Here is a 15755-nt window from a genome sequence, read left to right as displayed (position 1 = left end):
TAACCCTAAGGTCCGTCACTATCGCACACTCCCCTCACCCGCACCCTAACCCTAACTCACCTACCCCACCCTAACCCTCACGTCCACACGATCGCACACTTACCTGACCCGCTCCCTAACCCTAACTCACCTAACCCGCCCTAACCCTCACATCCACACAATTGCACACATATCTAACCCGTGCCCTAACCCTAACTCACCTAACCCTCCCTAACCCTCACGTCCACACAATCGCACACATACCTAACCCACACCCTAACTACCCTAACCCGCACTCAATCGCACACTTACCAGAACCCAACTCGTAACTTTCCACCACAGCGCTAAAAATACCGAAGCAACAGAAATGGAAAACCAAATTCTTTCCCTAGAAAACATTTTGGTTTTCTGTTGCTTCGATATTTTCAGCTTTCGCTGAATAGGGTTCGATATTAGAACATTTGAAGTTTTGCAACTTTGATGTTTTAATATAGACCTACTCAGTCATAGTTCATATGGGAGTAAATGACCTGAGACATACCTCCCTAAACTATATGAAGAGAGACATCATGAAGCTCTTGGCATATGTGTCTCAGGCTGGTATGAGCCCAGCATTGAGTAGCATTTTATCTTCTCCAAGGATGATGCCACAATATGAACAAAAGATGACTGACTTTAATAATTGACATAGTTTCTGGTGTCATTCTAAGGGGGTGCAATATTTGTCAGCATGGATGGAGATGGTCAACAGACCACGCTGCTTTTCCAGAGATGGTCTGTACCTCTCTCCTTTAGGCTTTCGAATATTAGCTAAAACATCATCTTCCCCCATAGTGCCTTTTTTAGGCTATGCCAAACTGAAAGTAATTCCGACATAGCAAATTAAAACAAAGAAAATCTAAAGGTATTACTGCTCAATACTAGGAGTCTAAACACAAAAATACACTCCCTAGAAACTTTTTTCACTCTAGATATGTTGACGTCTGTACGGTCACTGAGACATGGTTTAAAGCCATGGAGAGTACACCAACAGTGCAAGGTTATAATGATGTCCACACATTTAGACCAACTTCTTCACAAGCAGGCACTAAAGGTGGAGGTGTCTCTATTTATATCAAAAATAAATATACTTCAAGGCTGGTCAAACAGGACAATGCACTTGAGCTGCTCCATGTTCAAATCACCATAGGCAAAATCCAATACCACTTCCTTGCAAGGTATAGGCCACCCGCTATAAACCAGGAAACCCATACCATGTATTTAAACTTATTAGAAACACTAATCATCCAACCCAATACCATATTCATGGGTGACTTTAATTACCCCACTATTAACTGGGAATCAGGATTTTTTAAACACAAACTCCCAGGACCAGATAGTCAATACACCAACCAGAGGTACAACCATATTAGATCTGGTCCTCACTAATATGGGAAAGTGCTGCATACCCCCTACTGTAATGTCTTCCCTGGTAAGATCAGACCACATAATGGTCTCCTTTGAAATAAAAATAAAACCTGGACCTCCAGCTAAACCTGGAATATTCAGGAACTATTCTAAGGCTAACCTCCTACTATTAATCGATAACCTGGCAAAATTGCAAGCCCCCATAAACCCTGAGAACACTGCTGCTTATGCAGAACTGTTCCCAGAAACCCTGTACAAGCAAGTTAATAGCTACACAGAGGCAGCTGTACCCACCAGGTAGAAGTACAGAACTAACTCAAAAACAAGCTACCCTGGTGGAATCACAGAATCAATAGGCTGTATAACAGAAGGAAGAAAATTGTGGCAAAAATTAAGAGGTACAGAACCCAACAGGATAAAAGCACTCTCATCAAACTAAACAAACAACTCAGATGACAAATAAAGTTTACCAAAGGCAAATTTGAGGTACGTCTGGCCTCCAAAGCCAAGGACAACCACAAAGCATTCTTTAGCTATGTCTGCAACCTCAAAGGCAATACACAATTGCGTGCAGAGCCCATTATAAATGGAGCCACCTATAATGAGCCAGAAGATATAGCAAACCTCCTGCCTGATAAATTCAGCTCCAGCTTTACTTATCTCTTCCCCTCAACCTTCCCTCAGGAAATACCATCAAATATAACTCCCCCTACAGTCACTAGGCAACAGATCCTTAATGGTCTCTAAGACCAAGAATACTGCATCAATGGACCCAGACAATGTCCCAGGATGCCTTCTAAATAGCATGAAACATGATCTATCATAGCCTCTAGAATTACTATTTAACTGTAGCCTCCAAACAGACTTTGTGCCTCATGAATGAAGAACAGCAACAAACATCCCTCTGCACAAAGGTAGGCCATCTACAGACCCTGGGAACTACAGAACCCATAAGTCTCACTACTCTAATATGCAAAGCCATGGAAAGAATTATCATGGAAATGATCGACAGAGATAAGGTAAATTCCAGACACTGGACCCAACCCACTTTGGCTTTGTGAAGGGTAGATCATGCCTACTTAACCTAGTGGACTTCTTTGGGAAGGTAGCCAAAGCAATGGATGAGGGGAAAAATGGTTCACACTGCCTACCTTGATCTGGCCAAGGCATTTGACACAATACCCCACCCAGGCATTGTTGACAAACTCAAGACATTAGGTACAAACTCATGTGTCACTCAGTGGATACCCAACTGGCTCACAGACAGAACCCTGGAAGTTAGAACTGGGGGGTCATCCTCCACAAAGAGGCCAGTCACAAGTGGAGTCCTTCAGGGATCAATCACAGGACTGCTCCTTTTTGACATTTACTTCTCAGAAGTCAAGGCCAATGTCAGTGGCCTCAGGCTGAATAAATTTGCAGATGACTATAAATTAAATTAGGAGATATCATTGGATCCCACACTGACACAAATATTCTCCAGGAGAGACTGACACAGACAAACAACTGGTGTCAGAGCCATGTACCAAAACTAAATGCCAAGAAATGCATAATAGTATCCTTTGAGAAGTCATCCACCCCTGGTAACTATCATATTGACAACACACCCATTAGAGATGACCCATTTGTCAGGGTCTTAGGGACTTAGGGACACACACAGATAGTAATCTAGCCTTTGACCATCACCTGTCTACAGTTGTGAGGAAATCATTCTATGATGCACAATTTATAAACAAAGGTATGGCATCAAAGTCATTGTTCCACTGTATTCAGCATTCATCAGCCCTATCATTGAGTACAAAGCGACCTTTGGTATGTACCTAACCAGGCATATCTAACAACTGGAACTTCCACAAAGGTTCCTCACTAAAAGAATACAGGAAGTAAGTAAAATGTCCTGTGCAGACCACCTCAAGGCACTAGCCTTGTATTCTGTTTCCTACAGGCTTTTGAGGGGAGATCTACACCTGGCATATGGGACATTGTCAGACTCCACTCTGATGGACCGCCTGCATATCCACAAAACAAAGAGCACCAGAAATACCCATTCTAAAGACTTAAACCATGCCTGTGATATAAATATTACCTACTGGAGATGCAGGTATGCATCCCAGAGACTACCCCATCTATGGAACAGGCTCCCCATCCATATGAAGGAGAGTTCTTCCTTAACCCAATTCAAGTGCAACTTGGACAATTGGATGGGGAACAGGAAATCCATCACTAGTTTGGCACCTATGTCCCTAATGAACGCAGGCAACCTACAAATGTTTCATCTCCCAGGCCCCTGCTTTTAAATGTTGCATCTCCCAAACCCCTGCTTACACTTATCAAGGGTATCAGAACTTGTCATAGATTTAGGATGCATGGCTAGGCTTAAAAGGTCCATTGTGGACACTAGCCTAGTATGAAATTATGAACCTCTATTTATATACAGAGTGAATGACAAAATGCAATATATATATATATATATATATATATATATATATATATATATATATATATTATATATGAAGTCAATATCATAGTTGGCTTGAGGGTATAAAGCCATTAGATGAATGACATCATGTAGAGAGTGATTGACAAAATACAATATATACATACATTAATTATATACTGAGTAAAAACAGAGTTGTCTGAATGGAGAGATGATATGGGGTCCGAATGGAGAGATGATGGGGAGTCCAAATGCTTAGATGATAAATCAGCATCCAAAGACAGACAACAGTGATATATAGGCTGTATTTTATATAACATATATCATGCTCAGAAGCAGGTTAAAAAATAAAAAAGATAGCTGAGTGCACAAGACCCAGGATCAAAAAGTGCCCAATCCTGGTAAGTGCAATGGTGCCAGGATTGGAAAAAATTACACTGTAGAATCATCAAGACATGAAAACATTCCTTCAATGGAGATAGGTCAGGCCCAGGGGAGGATGGCATCCCTATTGTAGAAGGAAGGAGTATCCCACAAAAATCACAAACATTGATAGGCCAAAAAAGATGACTGAGTGGACTACTGAGGATAAGAAAGAAATTATGTTGTGTTACTATTATGCAAGAAATCCAGAATTTCCAGACAGAAGATATACAAAAGAATTTGTGTTTATTAATACAACAGATTTATGAAAAACATTATATAGACCAAGAAACCTTGGGCCTTTTGGGAAAATAGCAAGTGAATAAGTGCAAAAATATAAAGAACAAAATCTATAGATTTTTGAAAAGTATAAAAAAGAAATATGGACACGGGAAAGAGAGCAATCTGATATGGTGCAACATTTATGCAAAGGAGAGCCAAATTAATGAAGACAAAAAAACAGCCCCAACTATTTTTGAAGAAAAATAGAAGCAAAGGCATCCAGATAAGAACATTTTCACAAAACAAAAAATAAGATCACAGAGAGGTAATGCAGAGTCGAAGATTAGTAAAGCGGAACTTAAAAAACAGAAGTTGAAGTTATGGAATACCTGTGAAGTGAAGAGTTTAGTGTAATCTAGCACAGGTTATATCATAGTATGTTGGAACAATAAGTCCCCAAGTGAGGAGAAACGGGAGGGCCAGGAGACATGTGAAGAAGAAATATGGACATGGAAAAGAGACAGAGATTTAATATGGCGCAATATTTATGCAAAGAAGAAAGCAAAACTAATCAATACAAAAAGATCAGCACCAAAGATATTTGAAGAGAAATACATGGAAAGGCATCAAGATATGGAAATTTAACAATACAAAAAAAATAAGAAAACAAAAAGGAAAAGAAGAGAATAGGATTAGTAATCAAGTTATGGATTACCTGCAAAGTGAAGGATTTAGCTTAGAAAATCTAAGTTTGATAGCATCGCACCAGGACAGGTCAATGGATCCCCAAATTAATGAGAAACCAGTGCAGCAGGAAACATTTGATTAGTTACCATATGGAGATACTTTGGAACCTTACATGGGAAATCAGTACAAAAGTTCAGTTGGACATGCACAGCAAGGGAAGGAACAAGAAAGGAACAAGAAACTGTGGCAAATCTGACAGTGCCAATGTTGTGGAGTGATAGGCCAGTGAGTTTCCATATGAAAGAGCAATGGATAACACAGGATGAAACTGCAGAGAATATGACACAGTGAGATGTTATGGAACTTTCTGTAGAATGCCCCCAGGAAATGAACAATGACTGTGCCCTTAGTCTAGAAGAAAATGATCTAAGAGAAGAGTTGCTTGATTTAATAGAGTTGGGCATATATATTAAGACTGATGGAAAAAAAATAGACTACAGCAAGTCAATAAAACAAATGAACGTAGTAATTAGAAATGTTCATACAGATTCATGCAATATAACAGAAGTTATATCCTGCACCTCACCATGCTGAACTTACTTGACACTTTTTCATTTTAACCCACTCCTAAACTTTTTCCCACTTACTTCTCAGATGTACACCTAATTTTCAACAATATTACTGTGTGTTATTGTATGATGCACATTAGACAAGTGTATGTTGTTAGATAAACATTGATAATTCCATTGTATTGAATGCTTTCATTGGTAATTCCATTTGTATAGAATGCATGATGTATATAATTCAAGGAAGGGGAGAAATCAAAAGCTATAACAGAAGTATAGAGGCCATCTTGGGGCAATGTAGCAATTGCCTCATGTACACTGATAACCCTGTCCTCCTAACACCCAACACTACAACCTGAGAGAGATGCACTAATATAGCCAAAGTGGAAGGCAAGCTCTCTCCAGCCAAGACTGGACTAGACAGTCAAGAGGAGAAGGTAAAGTTCACACAGTACTCAACACGTAGTTGATCAAAACCTGCACCACCCAAACCCACACATAGTAACACAAAACACACACCTACATTTAGGAAGGGGCTCAATAGAAATCTGTCCAAACAACAGAGACCTCCAAAGCTGAAATGCAAGCAACCACCACCCCCCAACACTACCTGAATGACACATAGCCCACAAAATCAGTGTGCCACTCAACCTCAGCCCAAAAGGCAAAACAATGTACCCAACTCACTAGTCATAATCAACTCTATAGTCACGCACACTGATGTCCCTCTCACCAGGCTAAAAAAGGAGAAAGTTACTGTCAGCTGCCTGTCAGGTGCCAGGATCTGCCAAATAATGCACGCACTCAGGTCACTCCACATCAAGTAAAAATATGACTCTGTCATTGTCCATGCTGGAGTGAATGACCTGAGACATACCTCCCTGGATTACAGGAAAAGAGACATGGAGGAGCTCTCTGACCATGTGGCCTAGGCAGATATGACACTAGCCCTGAGTAGCATTCTACCATCACCCAGAATGATACCACAGTGCAAGGACAAAATGATTGACTTCAACAATTGGCTAAGCTTCTGGTGTCATTCTTAGGGCATCCAGTATCTGTCTGCCTGGGATGACATGAACGACAGGCCATGATGCTTTGCCACAAATGGGATGCACCTGTGGCCTCTGGGATTCCGGATACCGGGTAAGGCTCTTGCAGCCTCTATAGTGCCTTTTTTAGGCAATGCTAAAACGTCAAACACACCACCATAGTAGATATAAACAAGCACAATCTAAGGGTAATGCTACTCAGTTCTAGAAGTCTAAACCTTAAAATGCACTCACTCGAGGCATTCCTTATGATGGAGAACATCGACATCTGTGCAGTGACAGAGACCTGGTTTAAGGCTCCAGAGAGCACCCCTGCATTACCAGGCTACAATTCTTACCGCACCTTTCGGCCACCTAACCTGGACTGAAATACTAAAGGAGGAGGCGTGTCCATATACATAAAGGATATCCACACCTCCAGGCTAGTTGCTCAATATAATGAATCTGAAATTATCCAAGTACAATTAACACTGGGCAAGACTGCAGTTCAGGTTGTAGCTTGTTATAGATCCCCCGCCATGCCCCAGGACGCTCACTCCATGTTTCTCGATATACGGGATAATATTAAGGTAAAGCCCAATACCCTAATATTCAGAGATTTCAACTACCCCACCATCAACTGGGAAAGCTATTCATGTACTTACTCATTTGCTCAACATTTTCTGGAATTCATCAATTCCAACACCCTGGATCAGCTTGTCCATACCCCCACCAGGGGCAGCAACATCCTGGACCTGGTCATTACCAATATGGGTAGCAGATGGTCCATGCCAGAGGTCAACTCCTTGCCGGTCAGATCCAACCACAAGCTAATCACCCTAGACATTCATATCCTGCCCCCACTCACCATTAAGGAAACCACCATCAAAAACTTCTCCAAAGCCAACTTCATGCTTCTTAAGACAGACGTGGCCAACTTCACGACACCCATACAAATGGAAAATAGAGACATGACTGCTGAATCATATACAAATGCACTGTATAAGCACATACACGAGAGCATGGACCGTGCCATCCCCAAAAGAACCAAGACTCTATCCTCCAAAAAAAGGAAGCCAATCTGGTGGTCCCCTGCCATAAACAAACTCTACAACACAAGGAAGAAACTGTTGCAAAAAAAAGAGTAAAATCCCATGATTGCAGGAACTCCCTAGTCAGCCTCAGCAAGAAGCTGAGATCCCTCATAAAATCCTCCAAAGCTAGTTACAAAAATAAAATCACCATGGATTCTAAAGACAACCCCAAAACATTCTACAGCTATGTCAAGAATCTCAATGGCAACACTCAGATCTGCTCTGAGCTACAGCACAATGGCACTAGATTTATTGAACCAACTGATATTGCCAACATCCTGGTAGGCAGGTTCAGCGCAAACTTTACCCCCAGCTCACCCCCCAAAGGGCCCATCTCCATACAGGAAGATTGCAAAGTCCCTGTAATCATGGCTGCACAAGTAAAGACCGCAATCTCCAACGCCAAGAACACAGCATCCATGGGACCAGACAACATTCCAGGCTGCATTCTGCACAAACTACAGAATGAACTGGCACCCCACTTAAGTACCATATTCAACCATAGCCTCATTTCAGGCTTTATGCCTATGGAATGGTGCACAGTGACAGTTATCCCACCCCACAAAGGGGGTGCCACCACTGACCCCGGTAACTACCGCCCTATTAGCCTGATGAACCTGGTCTGCAAGGCCATGGAACACATCATCCTGGAGTTTATAAAGAAAGACATAGGTAACCTCCAAACTCCGGACCCCACTCAGTTTGGGTTTGAAAAAGGTAGATCATGTCTCCTAACCCTGATTGACTTCTTTGAAGCAGTCACCAGAGCCGTAGACGAGGGTGAGGTGGTGCACAAAGCCTATCTTGACCTCACCAAGGCTTTCAACACCATCCCCCACTCTGGTATTATAGATAAACTCACTGGACTGGGCATAACTCCCTATGTCACAAGATGGGTGGCCAACTGGCTCACTGACAGAACCCACACAGTGAAAGTAGCCAACTCCAAATCTGACTTCAGACCAGTGATAATTGGAGTACCACAGTGTTTGGTTCTGGGTCCTTTCCTGTTCGGTATCTACTTCTCAGAAGTCCAGACTAATACAGCTGGTCTCTGGCTAATGAAGTTCACATATGACTGCAGACTATGAGCCATAATAGATTTGCCTAAGGATGTGGATATTCTATGAAGAGGCCTCACTGAGACTGATGCTTTGTGTCAAAGTCATAGCCTAAAGCTCAATGCCAAGAAATGCACTGTCATCCCCTTTGAATAAAAAATTGCACCCACGAACTACCGCATAGGCGGTAGCCTACTAAACACTGAAACTGTGATAAGAGATCTTGGGGCACAGGTGGACAGTAGTCTCTCCTTTGATAATCATGTCACCACAGTAGTCAGGAAATCCTTCTACGTGGCACACTTCATCACAAAGGGATTCTCCTCCAAAAAAAGAAAGGTCATCATTCCTCTCTACTCATCCCTCATCAGACCCATTATAGAGTACAACACCCCATTTGGCATGTACCTCACAAGACATCCACAATAACTAGAAAGGCCACAGAAATACCTCACTAGGAGAATTACCAGCCTCAAACAGATGCCATACGCAGACCGTTTCAAAAAACTCCAGCTATACTCCATCGCATATCACCTACTCGGAGGCGACCTCTGCCTAACATACAAAGCCATGTCTAACCCAGATCTGATGGACATGCTAGACTTAAAGAAATCCCAATCTCTCTGGACCACATGCTCCAGGGACCTAAACCTTGTCACCACAATAAACAGAACATGCTGGAGGGATAGATTCCTGTCCCAGAGATTTCCCATGCTCTGGAAAAGGAAAGCTCCTCATTAGCCCTCTTTAAGAGAAATCTTGACAACTGGATGGGAAACAGGAAATTCACCTTGGGGATCACTTCTGTGGCTCTGCTCGACAAGGGAACAGGAAAATAATTTTCTTGGGTGGTGAAAGCCAGGGAACCTCTTTTGGCTAGGCTTATATAGGCCCTAGGGCCGATAGCCTAGTACTTATCTATGAACCTATAAAAGAGGTGTCACTGTTAGAATAGTATAGAAGAGGGAACAGATCAACAAAAATACTCAGAAAAGATAAACATAATAAAAGCAATGTGCAATATCAGAACAGATCAGGACCATCATGCACTATCACAAATAGTAAACTAAAAATATCAGCACAGGCCAAAAAACGTAGAAGATATGCATATAAACACAACGGAAAAGTATAAAATAAGCAATTTATTGATGACCCCAAAATGTTTAGAGAGAATTGGGAAACATGGCAAAAGGAATTGCAACATCACCAAAAAAGAAGAAATAGATATATTTTGGAGAAATATCTATGAAGATCCTGTGAAACATAACAAAGATGCTCAATGGATAGAAGAAATAAAAGAAAGACTAAGATGTTCAAATGTACAGGATATGAAATGGGTTAAAGTAACTGCCATAAAGATTTAAACAATGTTAGGAAAAGCCCCTAATTGGAAAACTCTAGGCCCAGATGTTCCTAACTTCTGGCTAAAAGTATTAACATCTTTACATGACAATATAGCCATGGGTAAGAGCTATTTATATGCATATCCCAAATAGACATCAGCTTGGTTAACAACAGGAAAAACAATGCTCTTAATTAAGAGGGAACCTCCAAACTATCCAATAAACTATACAGACCAATAACCTACCTTGTGATGATGTCCCACAACAATACTGGAAAAATGTAGTGTCCCAAAAATCACAGACGCACAGGTGAAAACAGCCCTTTCAAAAGCCAAAAACACAATGTCAATGTGACCAGATGGTGTCCCAGGCTGCGTCTTGCACAAACTACAGAACGAACTAACCCCCCACCTAAACATGCTGTTCAACCTCATCCTCTCCACAGGCTACATGCCCATAGAATGGCACACAGCAATGGTTATTCCTTTCCACAAAGGAGGGGCCACAACTGACCCTGGTATAAGCCTGAATAGCCTGGTCTGCAAGGCTATGGAGCGCATCATCGTGGAACTCATTAACAATGACATTGGGAACTTCCAAACACTTGACCCGACCCAGTCTGGCTTTGTTAAGGGCAGATCATGCCTACTAAACCTTATTGACTTCTTCTAGACAGTCACCAAGGCCATAGATGAGGGAAAGGTGGTTCACACAGCCTACCTTGACCTCACCAAGGCTTTTGACACCATTCCCCACTCGAGTATTACAGAAAAACTCAACAGCCTGAATATAAACCCCTACGTCATGAGATGGGTTGCCAACTGGCTTACAGACAGAACTCACCTGGGCTACAGGTCTGACTCTATACCAGTCACAAGTGGTGTCACGCAAGGCTCGGTCCTGGGACCCCTACTGTTCGGCATATACCTCTCAGAAGTACAGGCAAACACAGGAGGACTATGGCTAACCAAGTTCACCGATGACTGCAAACTGGGGCCATAATTGACTCTCCGGCTGATAAGGACATCCTCCAAAAGGGCCTTACTGAGATGGACACCTGGTGTCAAAGTCATGGCTTCAAGCTAAATGCCAAAAAATGCATAGTCATCCTGTCTGGGAAAAACAAAACACCCACGAATTACCACATAGGTGGCAGCCCCCTTAATACAGAAGAGGTAATAAGAGATCTGGGGACCCAGGTAGATAGTAATCTCTCCTTTGACAATCATATTTCCAAAGTAGTTAGGAAATCCTTCTATGTGGCCCATCTAATTACTAAAGGGTTCACATCTAGAAATAAAGAGGTTATAGTGCCCCTCTACTCCTCACTCATTAGACCCATCATAGAGTACAATGCCCCATTTGGGATGTACCTCACAAGACACTTCCAACAGCTGGAAAGACCACAAAAGTACCTTACCAAGAGGATTACTGGCCTCAAAGATATGTCCTATGCAGCCTGACTGAAAAAACTCCAGCTGTACTCACTGGCATATCACTTACTCAGAGGTGATCTCTACTTGACTTACAAAGCCATGTCAAACTCAGAATTGATGGACATGCTCCACCTAAAGAAATCCAAGTCACTGCAAGCCACATGCTCTAGTGATCTAAACCTCCCCACAACAATAAATAGAACATGCTGGAGGGATAGATTCCTGTCACAGAGATTCCCCATGCTTTGGAACAAAATTCCAAATTACATCAGGCAGAGCCCCTCACTAACACTCTTCAAGAAAAACCTTGACGAGTGGATGGAGAACAGAAAATACACCCCTGGGATCACTTCATTGGCTCTACTTGACAGAGGATCAGTTAATTAATCAATGGGGCGGTGAACGCCGACACACTCTGGCTAGGCTTATAAATGCCCTCGGGCAGATAGCCTAGTACCTACCTATGAATCAATGTATAAACTATACACTGGAATTGATGCTGCATAACAATAGAACAAAAGGGTAACAAAAGAAAGTTGCATGGAACAAAGGATCATTTGTTGTTAAATAAAGTCACAATGGAGAACTGTAAAAAGGGGAATAATCTAAGCACAGCATGGATAGACTACAAAAAAACATTTGACAGTATCCCACGTTCGTGGATAAAAGAGTCCTTACAAATGTATAACATATATCTTACACTGATAATTACATTACAACAACCATGAAACAGTGGCAAACCACTTTGCAGTTAAACCATGATAAAGGACAAATTATTACTCCAGAGATAAAAATTCAAAGGGGGATATTCCAGGGTGACTCTGTCACCACTGCTCTTTTGTCTTGACCTTAAACCATTAAGCTGCCTACTTAACAGATTAGGCCATGGCTCCAAGAAAACAACAAAGTGCAAAGTCTTCTCATATTCTTATTGTAGATGATGTACAACTGTATGGTTCATCAGATGAGGAACTGAAAGCACAAATGCAAGTTGATAGAAGAATGTCATTTGGTCTTGAAAAATGTGCAAAAGCAGCCTTTATAGTAGGAAAACTACAGTACCATGAAATTATCAGTTTGGGGCAGGAATGTGATGTAAAAGAACCTGAGCAAGAGCGAGTGTATAAATATTTGGGAATTGATGAAGCATCAATAACAAAACATGAACAAATGTTAATAAAACTTAGGAATATTATAGAAGACTAAAACTAATTCTGAAAACAGCATTGACATCTAGGAGCAAAGTCCAAGCTACAAACCAATATGCTCTTCCTGTCCTAACTTAAGAGTTTTCGAGTGATTGACTGGCCCCAACAGGTGTTGGATCAGTTGGACAGGAAAACAAGAAGGATGCTTCATGCTCATCAAATGATTTATAAAAATCATTGTACACCAAGATTATATATACCCCATTGTGAAGGAGGGATGGAGCTCCTCAAAACTGATTAATTACATGTAGAGATCTGCAGTCGTGGGACTGCATACATATCTACTGACATCACAAGACCTAAATGTAGTGAAAGTTTTAAAACATGAGGAGAATAAGTCTAAGATGACTTCCCTGCTTAGTTTAGCAGAAGCATATCGGTGTTAAGTGGGAATGGAAATCAAGCCAGAAGTGGATAAAAATCAGGCTGGAACTGAAAGTACCAAAAAAAAAAACAAAAGAAAGAATATAAGGTGAGGGATCAGTTGAGATGGCAAGAAATGTAGAAAGTCCATAAATACAGTTAGTTGCAAGTATAAAAAACTCTTGGAACAACCTCATGTTAATCAGGATCAAACACAGGAATGGTTAAGGAGAGGTGAATTTAAACCAAAAGGCCAAAGATCAATATTGGCGGCCCGAGACAGTGGACTGCATACAAATTGGTTTACAAAGTCCATTGAACATGTGAGAGAAACAGATAAATGTAGGTTTTGTAATACAGAATTGGAAACAGTCTCACATCTTGTTGCTGGTTGTAATATACTAATGGCAGAAGCACTGTATACTAAAAGGCATAATCATGTGGCAAGACTGCATTAGGGATTGTGCAAACATTATGGTATTGAAGTAGCTGAATGACACTGGAAACATGAGCCACAACACATTATAGAAAATGATGAAGTTTATATCAGATAGGATTACCTATTGCCAACAGTTCCAAAAATAGATGTGAGAAAACCAGATATAGTAATCCATGAAAAGAAGACAAAAGTAGCATTGATCATTGAAATTTCTATACCCAGTGACTACAGTGTCTTATGTATAGAGACACACAAAGTCATAAAATATCAGAATTTGCAGGCAAACAAGGGCAGTGTGAAAGAAGGATACCCAGACAGTGCCAACAGTAGTAGGAGCAACAGGTCTTAAAAAGAATTTACAATCCTACTAAGATGTGTTATGATACATGTAACCCCATATGAATTACAGAAGGCATTATTACTGGGCACATTGATTGTGCTGTGAAGAACACTTCTGGCTAACATTAAAGACTGAAACAATACACATTTCATGAACTTGAATCACACTTTGACTTAGGAATAGGGACAATTCCTGTCATGGTATTAGAAACCCAAAAAACTTGGAGAAATTAAAAAAGAAATAATCCGAATCAAAAGCAAAGTTAGCGCAAGGTATGTAGATGGAAGAAGGGAATTAATAAGTTGAGTTATATCACCAGAGAGATAGCAGTTGCATTTTCCTAGAGTCTTGAAATGTGCTTTTATTTCTGATCAGAAAATGTGGTGAGAAGAATGCTGTAGAAGGGAGGGATTCTCACAGTTTGGAAGAAAGACACAGCCAGAAGAGTCTTCAGTGTGTAATACCTTAAACCTCCTGTAGTGAAAGCCCATGGAATACAAGTACGTGACCCCTTAAGGTCATACCAGTGTTTCAGCTTCTGAATTCTAACTTCAGCGAAGATTATAGTCTTGTGGGTTTTTCTTGCAGATTGTGCTGAACAGTTTGCCTGTGTGACCATTTTAGATTTTGTTTGGATAATATTTGTAATATTTTGCAGGGGCCCTAATATTCATGGACATCAGGCTGACTTTAAGCATTGTGTTTCTATACTATAACCAAACAATCTACTTATGCTGTATGATGAGATCAGAAAAAGACAGAATCACAGCATGTCTACAGCTTGGGGAGTTTGGTTTTATTGGCCTGAATTTACCCCAAAATACTTACAACTTATAACAGTAAAAAGTCAATTGGCATAAGGAAGCCACAGAGCTGAATCACTGGTATGTATTTAAAGGGTCATTTAGCTATATCCCAAGAGGTTCCACTATAGTAGATTTAAACTGTCACACAGTGAAGACATTACACTAGTTGAGTATTTGTATATATGGCATGTCCTATCAGTGTTTCAGCTACATGGCTTCTGAATACCCATGAGTCTTTGCTTTCACTATCTATTACATGCCCTGAAGAGGATATCTGCATAAATCTCATGGGCCTCCATTATATGATATCACCCAGTGAAGACTTTAGCTTTACTGGGTCTTTCTTTTACTGTTTATATATACACATACAAGCATACACAAATATATGTACAGTTGTGCAAGTACCCATAACAGTATATGTTCAAATGATCACTGCTGCATTAGCCTTATCTATATAGGTTATATTCTGCTAAGGATAAAGCAGGTGGCAGTGACATCCTTAGTAGGATATAACCGATAGAGCTAAGCCTACTGTAGTGATCTTAGAGATAAACATACACACACATGTAAACATACACACATACACATATACATATATATAAAATACACTGTACATTTTACAATGAACATCTTTCAGAATTAATACACTGTGAAATTGGTCTCCATGCTATATTTACTAGTGCCCATCAGAAAAATATCATTACATTTTGCTACTGCAGCCCTATGATATGCTTCCTTATCCTGCAAGTTTGAGAAAACTAATATGATACATGAAATACATGCAAAATAAATGGAAATAAATAAATACTGCCTATGAGATATTCTGAAAAAATAAATAACAAAAGTATAGCAAACAGAACAGTAGGCAAAATCCCTTAAACCAGGACTCATTGTGAGAGTGTGTGTGTTTTCA

The 15755-nt window shown here is 40.7% G+C and overlaps 1 protein-coding gene across 1 annotated transcript in view; it reads right to left on the bottom strand.

Annotated features, from left to right (window-relative positions):
- The window catches only part of THSD7B (thrombospondin type 1 domain containing 7B), a 6482604-nt gene that overhangs the window by 43436 nt on the left and 6423413 nt on the right, over positions 1–15755 (bottom strand). The window lies entirely within an intron of this gene.

Source organism: Protopterus annectens, chromosome 6.part0 (genome assembly GCF_019279795.1).
Source record: "Protopterus annectens isolate FY-2018-M chromosome 6.part0, PAN1.0, whole genome shotgun sequence".
Taxonomy (NCBI): Eukaryota; Metazoa; Chordata; order Ceratodontiformes; family Protopteridae; genus Protopterus; species Protopterus annectens.
This window is presented reverse-complemented; position numbering and strand designations above follow the sequence as displayed.